The following is a 15914-nucleotide window of genomic DNA, read 5'->3' as shown; positions in this document are numbered from 1 at the left end:
CGCCCCTGGCAATCCACGTGTCCTACCGTCCTTCCTGCTTGCAGCGCCCTCAGAACACTGCGCGCCTGCTTCTCGCACACACAAGAAAAGCCGCTGGGGCCAGCTAGCTCCCTGCTCCCAGCTCTCCCTCACAGGCCCCCGGCCGGCCGGCCGCCCGTGGAGCTCGGTAAAAGGTCAGCCCGCTGCGTTGGCCGGGAATCGAACCCGGGTCAACTGCTTGGAAGGCAGCTATGCTCACCACTATACCACCAACGCTGCACAGCCCGGGCCGCCCCGAGACGCCGGCACCGGGCTCGCCCGAGCGCACTCTCGTCGCCGCCGCCTTCTCCTCCTCCTCCTCCTCCTCCTCCTCCTCCTCCTTCTCTTCCTCCTCCTACTCCCCTTTCTCTTCCTCGTCCTCCTCCTCGTCCTCCTCCTCCTCCTCCTCCTCAGCCGCCGCCGCCGCCGCAGCCGCCGCTTGGAGCAGCCCTGCCCCGACGCCCCGCCGGCCGGCAGCTCTGTGACGTCACAGGCGCCACCAAGGCTCCCCGGCGCCCCACCCGCGCCAGCCCTACGAAGCTGCCCTCGGCCACCGGCCCGACCGCCTCAGGGGGGCGCTCTCGCTGCCTTGCTGCTCCAGGGCCCTCCGCTCCACGCCGCGGCCCGCCCCCGCCCCCGGGGCACGCGTCTTCCAGCCCCCGGCTCGCCAAAGCCCTTCTCCACCGGGCGCTGGGCCAGGCCACTCCCCGCACCGACAGGGGGACGGCACTCATCCGCCTCCCACCCGTCCCGGCAGCTGTGCACCTATGCCGCTGTGCATAGCTGCGCAGCTGTGCGTCGCGACGCAAGGAGCCCCCTGAGACAGCCACTTGGGGCGGGCCGCAATGTCATCGGGCGCTTGTGGGGTCCAGAGGAGGCCGTCGCTCGGCCCTGGCGACTGAGCGCCCGGCGAGGAGGAAGGGCTGGGTGGCTGGAGGGGGGCGAGGGTGGGCAGGCTGGGCACGCGCTGGCGCCCTGCGCCTCGCTGGAGGGCGGAGGGCGGAGGGAGGAGAAGAAGGGCCCTTGGGAGCCAGGCGGCAGGACAGAGAGCGGCGCCAGCCACCAAAAGAGGGCGTGTTGCCTCCCCGTCGGGGAATCGAACCCCGGTCTCCCGCGTGACAGGCGGGGATACTCACCACTATACTAACGAGGACGGCGGCCACCGCCCCCGCGCCCGGCCGCTCTCGGGCTGCCTGCCGACGCCTCCCCCTGCCCTCCGGCCCCCTGCCCACCACGGGCGCCCGGCTCGTGCCCGACCCGACCCGACCCAACGCCACACCAACCGCGTCCTCCAAAGCAGCAGCCCCCGACCCCGACAGGGACCCGGACCCGCGTGGCCCTGAAAACTCCGAGTGCGCGCTGCCTACTGCCTCCGACGCGGGGATCGCGCCGGGTGGAGGGGGGCCCGAGACGGAAAGCAAGGCTGCGAGGAGGGGGTGGGCGCGCGCCGGGCCATGGCCGGCGAGGAGACGCGCGGGTGGGGGTCGGCGGCAGGGGCTGGCCCGACGCGGCCCGGCTGCGTCCGGGGCCAGGGGTGGGCGAGGGCGCCACCGCGGCGCAGCCAGGCGCGTCGTCTGGCCGTGCTCCCCGTCGGCCGCCGCGCGCCCGTTCTGTCGCTCACCCAGACGGCCGCGCGCCTGGCGCGGAGCACCGCGCCCCGCCAAGGGCACCGGGGTTCGCGTCGCGTCGGGTCCCAGCCAGCCCAGCGGCCACGCGCACGCCCAGGCCCGCCGTCAGGATGGCCGAGCGGTCTAAGGCGCTGCGTTCAGGTCGCAGTCTCCCCTGGAGGCGTGGGTTCGAATCCCACTCCTGACAAGCCAGCCTTTTGGCCCGCCCGACAAACGCACCCGGCCCTATGGCAGCGCTTTACTGCCTTCCAGTCCGTTCGCGCCCTGCACTCTTGCGGCCTCTCCAAACTCCGGCCCGGACATCCACGCCTCTCAGACGCGGGACCTTCTCAGCCACGGCCGCGGGCCTGGCAGAAACGGCGCACTAGGAACCCTCCGGCGACTGGCTTTCCGGACAAAACGCCCTCCCCAGGGGCCAGCTCCTAAGCCCCCTCCTACCTGCACCCCCACCAGAAAAACCTTCAGTCCTTCGCAGCCCATTTCCTCACCTGCTTGCGGCTGCTGCTGCTGCTGCTGGTTTTCCTGCCTGCCTGCCTGCCTGCCTGCCTGCCTGCCTGCCTGCCTGCCTTCGTCCCTCCCTCCCACTCCCACTCCCACGCTCCACCCCGCCCCCACCGCCACACGCAGAACGGCCGCGTGTGGAAAGCCCGTCCACGCCTGGCCCGCCCTCCGACTTCGGCCCGGTGAACAGCGGACTCGCTCTCACAGCCTTTCTTCCACTTCCGCCACCAGCAGCTCTCCCTCTTTCCAACATCCTGTCCTTCCCGCCAGCCCCAACGGCCCGCCTGCCCATTCCATTCCCTCCACAGCCACACCGTCTTGCCGGCCTGTGGTGCGTGCCCTCGGTGCTTTTTCGCCTTGGGACCTTGGCCGGACCACACCTGCCTACCTGCCTGCCTGCCTGCCTGCCTGCCTGCCTGCCTGCCGGGCCGCGTGCAGCCCAGCCTCCTGCTGGCCAGCCAACAGGGGGCCCTCCCTGCACGGGGCCTGGCGCAGGAGTCGCTCCCGGGAACGGTGCTCCAGTGAGTAGTGAGCGGAAGCCCTGGATGCCCTGTCACCCACCACAGACGTCCGGCCCCCAGCCCGGGCCACCCACCTCGGCGCCACAGCGCAAGTCCCTCGGGGAAGCCGCTGCTCCGGCCGGACCCAACCACACCCTGGCGCGCTCCCTCCCTCACCGGGCTGTCCGCGAGCCAGCAGCCAGTCTGCCCAAGTGCTTCTCCTCACAACCAACGCAGCAGAGCGGGACCCCGCGGGAGAGGGGTGGGCCAGAGCGCAGAAGCGAGGCTCAGACACCTTTGGTCTTGTGGCCTGAGCGCCGCTCGGCGACGGCGGCGGCGGCGGCGGCGGCGGCGGCGGCGGTGCCCGGTGTCCATCTCCCACGCTCGCGGTCCCTGCACAGCCCCGAGCTCCGATCCCTGCCCCCGCCCGCCCTCGCACGCCCCGCACCAGCAAGAAAGCCAGCCGCCAGAGGGGCTGTGCGTCGGGGCCGGGCGGCTGCTGAGAGGAACGTCGGCGCTCAGCCGCAGCGGCCACGCCTCGCCTGCCCTGACTGGGATTCGGGCGCGGGCCAGGCCGCTTCGGCTCCTGGCTTCCTCTGGCGACACCGACAGTCTCGCGGCGGCCGTGGACGGCAGAGAAAGCGCGGGACGGGCCGAGCACGCCTGCGTCCCTCCGTCCCTCGTCCCTCGGTGCTTCCGACCGCCTCGCGCCCTGGGGTCGCCAGCGTGCCCGGAGCCTCTCATTCAGGTGGCCCGTCGGCCTCCTGCTCAAATGGAGCACATGCCCACGGGGCGAGCAGTGACCAGGGTCCGGCGGTTGGCGGCGAGCGCCGCTGGGGCAGCGCCGGGCGCCGGCGGCCATCGGTGCATGGGTGGTTCAGTGGTAGAATTCTCGCCTGCCACGCGGGAGGCCCGGGTTCGATTCCCGGCCCATGCAGCCGCAGCGTCCCCTTTTGGTTCCCGCAGCCCCACAGCGGAGCTGGGCTTCCCCGCTGCCACACTCAAGGCACCGGTCCTGCAACAGCTCGCTCACCACCGCACCTTCCGGCCCCTGTCCTTCCCACGCAGACGCCCCCACCCCACACACACCCGGGAGCCACGCCTCCAGGACCTGACACCTTGCGGGCTCAGCCACTCTTACGCCCAGACCCCTTCCTTGTCCTTGCTCTCGTCCTTACCCCGACCCCGCTTGTGTCACGCTTCTCGCTGTAAGGAACACCCCACACTGGCACCCGCACAGCCCAACCTCTTCACCTTTCGCCACGTTTCCAAGCTCTCTGCCTCACTCTGCCCGCACTGCGAAAGTTATACTATGTTTGCACAACCAGGAGCAAGGAAGTTGCCACCTCTGGGAGTGATACATCCCATTTTCCTGGAGAGTCCCCAAAGCGTCCACTTGCACGAGGAGTTCAAAAAGAAGTCCACACTATCATCGCAGACTGCACTCTAGATTCATGTTCTGACCCTCGACAGAAATACGTTTCCAACACCGGCCCGCTCCTCCACCACTACTGCCACCACCACCATCAGCACGACAAACACCACCCCCTCCCCTGAACCTCTGCTCCCACCAACAGCGTCAGCCCTCGGGACAGCACCACCGGCACCACCACCTCAGCCTCCACCCTACTCCCACAGACACCCCCATCCCACCCCCTATCTCCCCACTTTTCCCCCGATCCTTTCCAAATCCTACGTTGTCAAGGATCCTGCCCTTGCCTCTGTCCCGTTGCCCTCCTTTTTTCCCCCTTCGTCTTCGTCTCCTTTTCGTAGCAGTACGGTTGATTTACAATACTGGGTTACTTTCAGGTGTACAGCCAAGTGATTCAGTTATATGTCCTTTTCCAGGTTATTTTCCATTATACGTTATCACGACATATGAATACAGTTCCCTGTGCTGTACGGCAAATCCTTGTTGCTTCTGTGCTTTATGTATAGTATTTCCCCTCTGTTAATCGCAGCTCCGGATTCTTCCCTGCCCTACACTTTCCCCTTGGGTAACGAACAGTGTGTTTTCCATGTCTGTGAGTCCGTTGCTCTTTGGCACATACATCCGTTTGTAGTACGGTTTAGATTCCACATATCTTTGTGCTTCTCTGCCTGACTTACGTCGCTAAGTGGAGTATACTCTAGGTCCATCCTTATCGGTGCAAATGGCAATATCTCACTCTTTTGTATGGCTGAGTAATATTCCACAGTACATACGTACCACGTCTTCCTGTGCCAGCCATCGGTTGATGGGCACTTGGGTTTTGTCCATGTCTTGGCTGTGGCCCGTAGTGCTGCTGTGAACGTGGGGGTGCATGGATCTCTGCAAATGACAGTTTCTCTCCTTTGCCGATGTGTACCCACGATGGGGAGGGCTGGATCATATGGGAGCTCGTATTCCACCTATTTATTTAGTGTGTTGTTTTTATTTATGCATTTAATATTTACTTATTCATTTACTTATAAGAACTAGTAGCTGTAATTTTGGAAGAAAAGTTGATTAACGATATTGAGTTAGTTTCAGGTGCACAGCAAAGCGGATACTGTCTTCCATGTCTAATATTGTTTCAGATTGCTTTCCATTACAGTTTACTACAGGATATTGAATATCATTCCCGGTGTTATTCTGGAAATCCTTGTTGCTTATGTCTTTTATATGAAGTACGGTGTATCTGTTCATCGCAGCTCCTAATTTATGCCTCCACCCCTCCCGTTCTCCTCGGGGAACCATCAGTGTGTTTCCTATGTCTGTGAGTCTGTTTCTCTTTTGCACATACCTTCTTTTCTATTATGTTTTAGATTCCACGTATGTTTGTGCTTCTCTGTCAGACTTACTTCGCTAAGTGTAATGTTCTCTAGGACCATCCTTATTGTGGCAAATGGCAATATTTCGTTTTCTGAAATGGCTGAGTAATATTCCACAGTACATATATACCGCATCTTTTCCTGTCAGCCAACTGTTGACGGGCACATGGGTTTTTTCTATGTCTTGGCTGCGGCACACAGTGCTGCTGCAAACACGGGGGTGCGTGGATCTCTTCAAACAACAGTTTTTCTCTTTGGCGGATGTGTACCCACGACGGGGATTGCTGGATCATCTGATGGCTCATGTTTCTCCTGTTTATTTTGGTCGTTGTTTTTATTTATTTACTTACTTACTTACTTATAAGTACTAGTACTCGTGGTTTAAGAAGAAGAGTTGATTAACAATATTGAGTTAGTTTCAGGTGTACAGCAAGGGGGATACTGTTTTCCATGTCTAATATTGTTTCAGATTGATTTCCACTACAGGTTATTGCAGGATATTGACTATCACTCCCTGCGTTATTCTGGAAATCCTTGTTGCTTATCTCCTTTATATGAAGTACTGTGTATCTGTTCATCGAGCTCCTAATTTATCCCTCCACCCCTCCTTTTTACCTCGGGTAACCATCACTGTGTCTTCTAGGTCTGTGAGTCTGTTTCTGTTTTGCACATAGATTCATTGGTAGTACTTTTTAGATTCCACATATCTTTGTGCTTCTCTGTCGGACCTACTTCACTAAGTGTAATATTCTCTGGGAGCATTCTTGTTGCGGCAAATGGCAATATTTCATTCTTTTTTATTAATGGCTGAGTAATATCCCATAGTACATATATACCACCTCTTCTTGTACTAGCCACCCGTTGACGGGCACTTGGGTTTTTTCCCGTGTCTTGGCTACTGCAAATAGTGCCGCTGTGAACGTGGAGGTGCTTGTGCCTTTTTGCACTCTTGTTTCGTCATTGCCGGGTACGTACCCAGGAGTGGGATTGCTGGATCATAGGGGACCTCTCCTTTGGCCTCTTTCAACCTCAACCCCTCCTCCCCCCACCCCCGCCGCCACACACACCTGAGACCGGATGGTTTCTCCCGATGAGAGGTGATGTATATGTCTCTGGGGCAGTAGAATGCCCCCACCCCATTCGGACCCCGCCTAGCCCCTGAGGCGCGCTCCGTTTCTGCTCTTCTCTTGCCTGCCTCCTACCCACCGCCCCCAGTCCCAACCCACTGGTTAGCCTGACCACCTTGCCGCACAGCACACCAGTCTGGCGCGCTCACCCGCCACCCCACCGCGAAGGGGTCCTCTCCCACCGTCTTCCTCGCCCCACAGCCCACTCACACACCCCGCCCTTCCCCCCAGCCTGCCGGCTCGGACCCCTCTCCCCGCCACCTTCCCCTTGTATCCCAGGCCCGACTGTCACATGTCCTGCCCGGAAGTCTCACTTCCGCCAGTGCTCCTCAGACGCACTCCTACTCCAGGCCCACCCCGGCCCCTGATCTGACCCACCCGTACACACGTGCCGGGCCAGGTGCTGCCACCACCCCCAAGCTTCTGCTGAGCCCCTGCCTGAGTGGCCAGCCGCTCTCCCGGGCCAGGTCCCCGCCAGCCCAACACCTCCCGCTCCTGCCCGCGCTCCACCCAGACACCCCAGGCCCTTCCTCGCACCTCCCAGCACGCGGCCCACCGCCGCCCTCTCTCCATGGGGTCCTTCTGCTCCGTTCCCTAACCCGCGTGGGGTGGCCACCGACCGCGGCCACAAACACCTTCATCCCACACTGTCAGCCACCCCCACGGCACCGGCAAGGGCGTTCAGGAAACCTGCTGCGGTGGTGCGAAGCACCCGTCTGCCCACCGGTGCTCCTTTCCACAGGGGATCCGGCTTTGTTAGAAGGCACCGCGTGTGACACCGCCGTCGCCGTCGGCGCTGCCGCCGCTGTCGCCGTGGGGGAAAAGCAGTGCTGATGGAGAGTCCAGACACAGGCGGGGGCGTTTGCTCGTGGCCACGGCCACGGCGGCGAGAGGCGCGGCCCCGGCCACTCGTGTTTGGGGCTGAGGCAAGCGTCCGAAAAGGAAGACACGGGACGTCGAAGGCCTCGAGTGGGCGCGCGCCAGTGCGGCCAAAAGGTTTGGCCGGGGAGGGAGGGTGGAGGTTGCCTGGCAGGGCTTGGGCTGGAGGTGCAGGGCACCGGGCGGCTCTTGTCGGGGCGCCGAGGCCGCGGAGCAAGCGTGGCCTAAAAGTGGGATGTGGACGGTGGGAGGTAGAGAGGCAGAAGAAAGGCTTCCCTGACCGGGAATCGAACCCGGGCCGCGGCGGTGAGAGCGCCGAATCCTAACCACTAGACCACCAGGGAGCGTCAGGCTCTACCACTGCTCCTGCTGGACCCATAGCACCCGCTCGGCGCCACCTTGGCGCCAAGACCCGGCCTTTCCAAGTCCAGCCACGCGCCGCCCCTGGCAATCCACGTGTCCTACCGTCCTTCCTGCTTGCAGCGCCCTCAGAACACTGCGCGCCTGCTTCTCGCACACACAAGAAAAGCCGCTGGGGCCAGCTAGCTCCCTGCTCCCAGCTCTCCCTCACAGGCCCCCGGCCGGCCGGCCGCCCGTGGAGCTCGGTAAAAGGTCAGCCCGCTGCGTTGGCCGGGAATCGAACCCGGGTCAACTGCTTGGAAGGCAGCTATGCTCACCACTATACCACCAACGCTGCACAGCCCGGGCCGCCCCGAGACGCCGGCACCGGGCTCGCCCGAGCGCACTCTCGTCGCCGCCGCCTTCTCCTCCTCCTCCTCCTCCTCCTCCTCCTCCTCCTTCTCTTCCTCCTCCTACTCCCCTTTCTCTTCCTCGTCCTCCTCCTCGTCCTCCTCCTCCTCCTCCTCCTCAGCCGCCGCCGCCGCCGCAGCCGCCGCTTGGAGCAGCCCTGCCCCGACGCCCCGCCGGCCGGCAGCTCTGTGACGTCACAGGCGCCACCAAGGCTCCCCGGCGCCCCACCCGCGCCAGCCCTACGAAGCTGCCCTCGGCCACCGGCCCGACCGCCTCAGGGGGGCGCTCTCGCTGCCTTGCTGCTCCAGGGCCCTCCGCTCCACGCCGCGGCCCGCCCCCGCCCCCGGGGCACGCGTCTTCCAGCCCCCGGCTCGCCAAAGCCCTTCTCCACCGGGCGCTGGGCCAGGCCACTCCCCGCACCGACAGGGGGACGGCACTCATCCGCCTCCCACCCGTCCCGGCAGCTGTGCACCTATGCCGCTGTGCATAGCTGCGCAGCTGTGCGTCGCGACGCAAGGAGCCCCCTGAGACAGCCACTTGGGGCGGGCCGCAATGTCATCGGGCGCTTGTGGGGTCCAGAGGAGGCCGTCGCTCGGCCCTGGCGACTGAGCGCCCGGCGAGGAGGAAGGGCTGGGTGGCTGGAGGGGGGCGAGGGTGGGCAGGCTGGGCACGCGCTGGCGCCCTGCGCCTCGCTGGAGGGCGGAGGGCGGAGGGAGGAGAAGAAGGGCCCTTGGGAGCCAGGCGGCAGGACAGAGAGCGGCGCCAGCCACCAAAAGAGGGCGTGTTGCCTCCCCGTCGGGGAATCGAACCCCGGTCTCCCGCGTGACAGGCGGGGATACTCACCACTATACTAACGAGGACGGCGGCCACCGCCCCCGCGCCCGGCCGCTCTCGGGCTGCCTGCCGACGCCTCCCCCTGCCCTCCGGCCCCCTGCCCACCACGGGCGCCCGGCTCGTGCCCGACCCGACCCGACCCAACGCCACACCAACCGCGTCCTCCAAAGCAGCAGCCCCCGACCCCGACAGGGACCCGGACCCGCGTGGCCCTGAAAACTCCGAGTGCGCGCTGCCTACTGCCTCCGACGCGGGGATCGCGCCGGGTGGAGGGGGCCCGAGACGGAAAGCAAGGCTGCGAGGAGGGGGTGGGCGCGCGCCGGGCCATGGCCGGCGAGGAGACGCGCGGGTGGGGGTCGGCGGCAGGGGCTGGCCCGACGCGGCCCGGCTGCGTCCGGGGCCAGGGGTGGGCGAGGGCGCCACCGCGGCGCAGCCAGGCGCGTCGTCTGGCCGTGCTCCCCGTCGGCCGCCGCGCGCCCGTTCTGTCGCTCACCCAGACGGCCGCGCGCCTGGCGCGGAGCACCGCGCCCCGCCAAGGGCACCGGGGTTCGCGTCGCGTCGGGTCCCAGCCAGCCCAGCGGCCACGCGCACGCCCAGGCCCGCCGTCAGGATGGCCGAGCGGTCTAAGGCGCTGCGTTCAGGTCGCAGTCTCCCCTGGAGGCGTGGGTTCGAATCCCACTCCTGACAAGCCAGCCTTTTGGCCCGCCCGACAAACGCACCCGGCCCTATGGCAGCGCTTTACTGCCTTCCAGTCCGTTCGCGCCCTGCACTCTTGCGGCCTCTCCAAACTCCGGCCCGGACATCCACGCCTCTCAGACGCGGGACCTTCTCAGCCACGGCCGCGGGCCTGGCAGAAACGGCGCACTAGGAACCCTCCGGCGACTGGCTTTCCGGACAAACGCCCTCCCCAGGGGCCAGCTCCTAAGCCCCCTCCTACCTGCACCCCCACCAGAAAAACCTTCAGTCCTTCGCAGCCCATCTTTCCTCACCTGCTTGCGGCTGCTGCTGCTGCTGCTGGTTTTCCTGCCTGCCTGCCTGCCTGCCTGCCTGCCTGCCTGCCTGCCTGCCTTCGTCCCTCCCTCCCACTCCCACTCCCACGCTCCACCCCGCCCCCACCGCCACACGCAGAACGGCCGCGTGTGGAAAGCCCGTCCACGCCTGGCCCGCCCTCCGACTTCGGCCCGGTGAACAGCGGACTCGCTCTCACAGCCTTTCTTCCACTTCCGCCACCAGCAGCTCTCCCTCTTTCCAACATCCTGTCCTTCCCGCCAGCCCCAACGGCCCGCCTGCCCATTCCATTCCCTCCACAGCCACACCGTCTTGCCGGCCTGTGGTGCGTGCCCTCGGTGCTTTTTCGCCTTGGGACCTTGGCCGGACCACACCTGCCTACTGCCTGCCTGCCTGCCTGCCTGCCTGCCTGCCTGCCGGGCCGCGTGCAGCCCAGCCTCCTGCTGGCCAGCCAACAGGGGGCCCTCCCTGCACGGGGCCTGGCGCAGGAGTCGCTCCCGGGAACGGTGCTCCAGTGAGTAGTGAGCGGAAGCCCTGGATGCCCTGTCACCCACCACAGACGTCCGGCCCCCAGCCCGGGCCACCCACCTCGGCGCCACAGCGCAAGTCCCTCGGGGAAGCCGCTGCTCCGGCCGGACCCAACCACACCCTGGCGCGCTCCCTCCCTCACCGGGCTGTCCGCGAGCCAGCAGCCAGTCTGCCCAAGTGCTTCTCCTCACAACCAACGCAGCAGAGCGGGACCCCGCGGGAGAGGGGTGGGCCAGAGCGCAGAAGCGAGGCTCAGACACCTTTGGTCTTGTGGCCTGAGCGCCGCTCGGCGACGGCGGCGGCGGCGGCGGCGGCGGCGGCGGCGGTGCCCGGTGTCCATCTCCCACGCTCGCGGTCCCTGCACAGCCCCGAGCTCCGATCCCTGCCCCCGCCCGCCCTCGCACGCCCCGCACCAGCAAGAAAGCCAGCCGCCAGAGGGGCTGTGCGTCGGGGCCGGGCGGCTGCTGAGAGGAACGTCGGCGCTCAGCCGCAGCGGCCACGCCTCGCCTGCCCTGACTGGGATTCGGGCGCGGGCCAGGCCGCTTCGGCTCCTGGCTTCCTCTGGCGACACCGACAGTCTCGCGGCGGCCGTGGACGGCAGAGAAAGCGCGGGACGGGCCGAGCACGCCTGCGTCCCTCCGTCCCTCGTCCCTCGGTGCTTCCGACCGCCTCGCGCCCTGGGGTCGCCAGCGTGCCCGGAGCCTCTCATTCAGGTGGCCCGTCGGCCTCCTGCTCAAATGGAGCACATGCCCACGGGGCGAGCAGTGACCAGGGTCCGGCGGTTGGCGGCGAGCGCCGCTGGGGCAGCGCCGGGCGCCGGCGGCCATCGGTGCATGGGTGGTTCAGTGGTAGAATTCTCGCCTGCCACGCGGGAGGCCCGGGTTCGATTCCCGGCCCATGCAGCCGCAGCGTCCCCTTTTGGTTCCCGCAGCCCCACAGCGGAGCTGGGCTTCCCCGCTGCCACACTCAAGGCACCGGTCCTGCAACAGCTCGCTCACCACCGCACCTTCCGGCCCCTGTCCTTCCCACGCAGACGCCCCCACCCCACACACACCCGGGAGCCACGCCTCCAGGACCTGACACCTTGCGGGCTCAGCCACTCTTACGCCCAGACCCCTTCCTTGTCCTTGCTCTCGTCCTTACCCCGACCCCGCTTGTGTCACGCTTCTCGCTGTAAGGAACACCCCACACTGGCACCCGCACAGCCCAACCTCTTCACCTTTCGCCACGTTTCCAAGCTCTCTGCCTCACTCTGCCCGCACTGCGAAAGTTATACTATGTTTGCACAACCAGGAGCAAGGAAGTTGCCACCTCTGGGAGTGATACATCCCATTTTCCTGGAGAGTCCCCAAAGCGTCCACTTGCACGAGGAGTTCAAAAAGAAGTCCACACTATCATCGCAGACTGCACTCTAGATTCATGTTCTGACCCTCGACAGAAATACGTTTCCAACACCGGCCCGCTCCTCCACCACTACTGCCACCACCACCATCAGCACGACAAACACCACCCCCTCCCCTGAACCTCTGCTCCCACCAACAGCGTCAGCCCTCGGGACAGCACCACCGGCACCACCACCTCAGCCTCCACCCTACTCCCACAGACACCCCCATCCCACCCCCTATCTCCCCACTTTTCCCCCGATCCTTTCCAAATCCTACGTTGTCAAGGATCCTGCCCTTGCCTCTGTCCCGTTGCCCTCCTTTTTTCCCCCTTCGTCTTCGTCTCCTTTTCGTAGCAGTACGGTTGATTTACAATACTGGGTTACTTTCAGGTGTACAGCCAAGTGATTCAGTTATATGTCCTTTTCCAGGTTATTTTCCATTATACGTTATCACGACATATGAATACAGTTCCCTGTGCTGTACGGCAAATCCTTGTTGCTTCTGTGCTTTATGTATAGTATTTCCCCTCTGTTAATCGCAGCTCCGGATTCTTCCCTGCCCTACACTTTCCCCTTGGGTAACGAACAGTGTGTTTTCCATGTCTGTGAGTCCGTTGCTCTTTGGCACATACATCCGTTTGTAGTACGGTTTAGATTCCACATATCTTTGTGCTTCTCTGCCTGACTTACGTCGCTAAGTGGAGTATACTCTAGGTCCATCCTTATCGGTGCAAATGGCAATATCTCACTCTTTTGTATGGCTGAGTAATATTCCACAGTACATACGTACCACGTCTTCCTGTGCCAGCCATCGGTTGATGGGCACTTGGGTTTTGTCCATGTCTTGGCTGTGGCCCGTAGTGCTGCTGTGAACGTGGGGGTGCATGGATCTCTGCAAATGACAGTTTCTCTCCTTTGCCGATGTGTACCCACGATGGGGAGGGCTGGATCATATGGGAGCTCGTATTCCACCTATTTATTTAGTGTGTTGTTTTTATTTATGCATTTAATATTTACTTATTCATTTACTTATAAGAACTAGTAGCTGTAATTTTGGAAGAAAAGTTGATTAACGATATTGAGTTAGTTTCAGGTGCACAGCAAAGCGGATACTGTCTTCCATGTCTAATATTGTTTCAGATTGCTTTCCATTACAGTTTACTACAGGATATTGAATATCATTCCCGGTGTTATTCTGGAAATCCTTGTTGCTTATGTCTTTTATATGAAGTACGGTGTATCTGTTCATCGCAGCTCCTAATTTATGCCTCCACCCCTCCCGTTCTCCTCGGGGAACCATCAGTGTGTTTCCTATGTCTGTGAGTCTGTTTCTCTTTTGCACATACCTTCTTTTCTATTATGTTTTAGATTCCACGTATGTTTGTGCTTCTCTGTCAGACTTACTTCGCTAAGTGTAATGTTCTCTAGGACCATCCTTATTGTGGCAAATGGCAATATTTCGTTTTCTGAAATGGCTGAGTAATATTCCACAGTACATATATACCGCATCTTTTCCTGTCAGCCAACTGTTGACGGGCACATGGGTTTTTTCTATGTCTTGGCTGCGGCACACAGTGCTGCTGCAAACACGGGGGTGCGTGGATCTCTTCAAACAACAGTTTTTCTCTTTGGCGGATGTGTACCCACGACGGGGATTGCTGGATCATCTGATGGCTCATGTTTCTCCTGTTTATTTTGGTCGTTGTTTTTATTTATTTACTTACTTACTTACTTATAAGTACTAGTACTCGTGGTTTAAGAAGAAGAGTTGATTAACAATATTGAGTTAGTTTCAGGTGTACAGCAAGGGGGATACTGTTTTCCATGTCTAATATTGTTTCAGATTGATTTCCACTACAGGTTATTGCAGGATATTGACTATCACTCCCTGCGTTATTCTGGAAATCCTTGTTGCTTATCTCCTTTATATGAAGTACTGTGTATCTGTTCATCGAGCTCCTAATTTATCCCTCCACCCCTCCTTTTTACCTCGGGTAACCATCACTGTGTCTTCTAGGTCTGTGAGTCTGTTTCTGTTTTGCACATAGATTCATTGGTAGTACTTTTTAGATTCCACATATCTTTGTGCTTCTCTGTCGGACCTACTTCACTAAGTGTAATATTCTCTGGGAGCATTCTTGTTGCGGCAAATGGCAATATTTCATTCTTTTTTATTAATGGCTGAGTAATATCCCATAGTACATATATACCACCTCTTCTTGTACTAGCCACCCGTTGACGGGCACTTGGGTTTTTTCCCGTGTCTTGGCTACTGCAAATAGTGCCGCTGTGAACGTGGAGGTGCTTGTGCCTTTTTGCACTCTTGTTTCGTCATTGCCGGGTACGTACCCAGGAGTGGGATTGCTGGATCATAGGGGACCTCTCCTTTGGCCTCTTTCAACCTCAACCCCTCCTCCCCCCACCCCCGCCGCCACACACACCTGAGACCGGATGGTTTCTCCCGATGAGAGGTGATGTATATGTCTCTGGGGCAGTAGAATGCCCCCACCCCATTCGGACCCCGCCTAGCCCCTGAGGCGCGCTCCGTTTCTGCTCTTCTCTTGCCTGCCTCCTACCCACCGCCCCCAGTCCCAACCCACTGGTTAGCCTGACCACCTTGCCGCACAGCACACCAGTCTGGCGCGCTCACCCGCCACCCCACCGCGAAGGGGTCCTCTCCCACCGTCTTCCTCGCCCCACAGCCCACTCACACACCCCGCCCTTCCCCCCAGCCTGCCGGCTCGGACCCCTCTCCCCGCCACCTTCCCCTTGTATCCCAGGCCCGACTGTCACATGTCCTGCCCGGAAGTCTCACTTCCGCCAGTGCTCCTCAGACGCACTCCTACTCCAGGCCCACCCCGGCCCCTGATCTGACCCACCCGTACACACGTGCCGGGCCAGGTGCTGCCACCACCCCCAAGCTTCTGCTGAGCCCCTGCCTGAGTGGCCAGCCGCTCTCCCGGGCCAGGTCCCCGCCAGCCCAACACCTCCCGCTCCTGCCCGCGCTCCACCCAGACACCCCAGGCCCTTCCTCGCACCTCCCAGCACGCGGCCCACCGCCGCCCTCTCTCCATGGGGTCCTTCTGCTCCGTTCCCTAACCCGCGTGGGGTGGCCACCGACCGCGGCCACAAACACCTTCATCCCACACTGTCAGCCACCCCCACGGCACCGGCAAGGGCGTTCAGGAAACCTGCTGCGGTGGTGCGAAGCACCCGTCTGCCCACCGGTGCTCCTTTCCACAGGGGATCCGGCTTTGTTAGAAGGCACCGCGTGTGACACCGCCGTCGCCGTCGGCGCTGCCGCCGCTGTCGCCGTGGGGGAAAAGCAGTGCTGATGGAGAGTCCAGACACAGGCGGGGGCGTTTGCTCGTGGCCACGGCCACGGCGGCGAGAGGCGCGGCCCCGGCCACTCGTGTTTGGGGCTGAGGCAAGCGTCCGAAAAGGAAGACACGGGACGTCGAAGGCCTCGAGTGGGCGCGCGCCAGTGCGGCCAAAAGGTTTGGCCGGGGAGGGAGGGTGGAGGTTGCCTGGCAGGGCTTGGGCTGGAGGTGCAGGGCACCGGGCGGCTCTTGTCGGGGCGCCGAGGCCGCGGAGCAAGCGTGGCCTAAAAGTGGGATGTGGACGGTGGGAGGTAGAGAGGCAGAAGAAAGGCTTCCCTGACCGGGAATCGAACCCGGGCCGCGGCGGTGAGAGCGCCGAATCCTAACCACTAGACCACCAGGGAGCGTCAGGCTCTACCACTGCTCCTGCTGGACCCATAGCACCCGCTCGGCGCCACCTTGGCGCCAAGACCCGGCCTTTCCAAGTCCAGCCACGCGCCGCCCCTGGCAATCCACGTGTCCTACCGTCCTTCCTGCTTGCAGCGCCCTCAGAACACTGCGCGCCTGCTTCTCGCACACACAAGAAAAGCCGCTGGGGCCAGCTAGCTCCCTGCTCCCAGCTCTCCCTCACAGGCCCCCGGCCG

General features: G+C 62.6%; 10 non-coding genes across 10 annotated transcripts; 4 read left to right on the top strand and 6 right to left on the bottom strand.

Annotated features, from left to right (window-relative positions):
- Window positions 1-183: 183 nt before the first annotated feature.
- TRNAG-UCC (transfer RNA glycine (anticodon UCC)) lies at window positions 184-255 on the bottom strand. Its single transcript has one exon. It is a non-coding gene; the product is annotated as a tRNA-Gly (tRNA).
- An 844-nt stretch (window positions 256-1099) lies between these two features.
- TRNAD-GUC (transfer RNA aspartic acid (anticodon GUC)) lies at window positions 1100-1171 on the bottom strand. The gene has a single exon. It is a non-coding gene; the product is annotated as a tRNA-Asp (tRNA).
- Window positions 1172-1750: 579 nt separating this feature from the next.
- TRNAL-CAG (transfer RNA leucine (anticodon CAG)) lies at window positions 1751-1833 on the top strand. Its single transcript has one exon. It is a non-coding gene; the product is annotated as a tRNA-Leu (tRNA).
- A 1680-nt stretch (window positions 1834-3513) lies between these two features.
- TRNAG-GCC (transfer RNA glycine (anticodon GCC)) lies at window positions 3514-3584 on the top strand. The gene has a single exon. It is a non-coding gene; the product is annotated as a tRNA-Gly (tRNA).
- Window positions 3585-7718: 4134 nt separating this feature from the next.
- On the bottom strand, window positions 7719-7790 carry TRNAE-CUC (transfer RNA glutamic acid (anticodon CUC)). The gene has a single exon. It is a non-coding gene; the product is annotated as a tRNA-Glu (tRNA).
- Window positions 7791-8068: 278 nt separating this feature from the next.
- Window positions 8069-8140, bottom strand: TRNAG-UCC (transfer RNA glycine (anticodon UCC)). Its single transcript has one exon. It is a non-coding gene; the product is annotated as a tRNA-Gly (tRNA).
- An 844-nt stretch (window positions 8141-8984) lies between these two features.
- On the bottom strand, window positions 8985-9056 carry TRNAD-GUC (transfer RNA aspartic acid (anticodon GUC)). The gene has a single exon. It is a non-coding gene; the product is annotated as a tRNA-Asp (tRNA).
- Window positions 9057-9634: 578 nt separating this feature from the next.
- TRNAL-CAG (transfer RNA leucine (anticodon CAG)) lies at window positions 9635-9717 on the top strand. Its single transcript has one exon. It is a non-coding gene; the product is annotated as a tRNA-Leu (tRNA).
- A 1680-nt stretch (window positions 9718-11397) lies between these two features.
- Window positions 11398-11468, top strand: TRNAG-GCC (transfer RNA glycine (anticodon GCC)). Its single transcript has one exon. It is a non-coding gene; the product is annotated as a tRNA-Gly (tRNA).
- A 4134-nt stretch (window positions 11469-15602) lies between these two features.
- TRNAE-CUC (transfer RNA glutamic acid (anticodon CUC)) lies at window positions 15603-15674 on the bottom strand. Its single transcript has one exon. It is a non-coding gene; the product is annotated as a tRNA-Glu (tRNA).
- Between the last annotated feature and the right edge of the window lie 240 nt (window positions 15675-15914).

The sequence above is a fragment of the Eubalaena glacialis genome, unplaced genomic scaffold (assembly GCF_028564815.1).
Source record: "Eubalaena glacialis isolate mEubGla1 unplaced genomic scaffold, mEubGla1.1.hap2.+ XY scaffold_353, whole genome shotgun sequence".
Taxonomy (NCBI): Eukaryota; Metazoa; Chordata; class Mammalia; order Artiodactyla; family Balaenidae; genus Eubalaena; species Eubalaena glacialis.
Note: the sequence above shows the minus strand (reverse complement) of the source record. Positions and strands in the feature narration are given on the sequence as shown.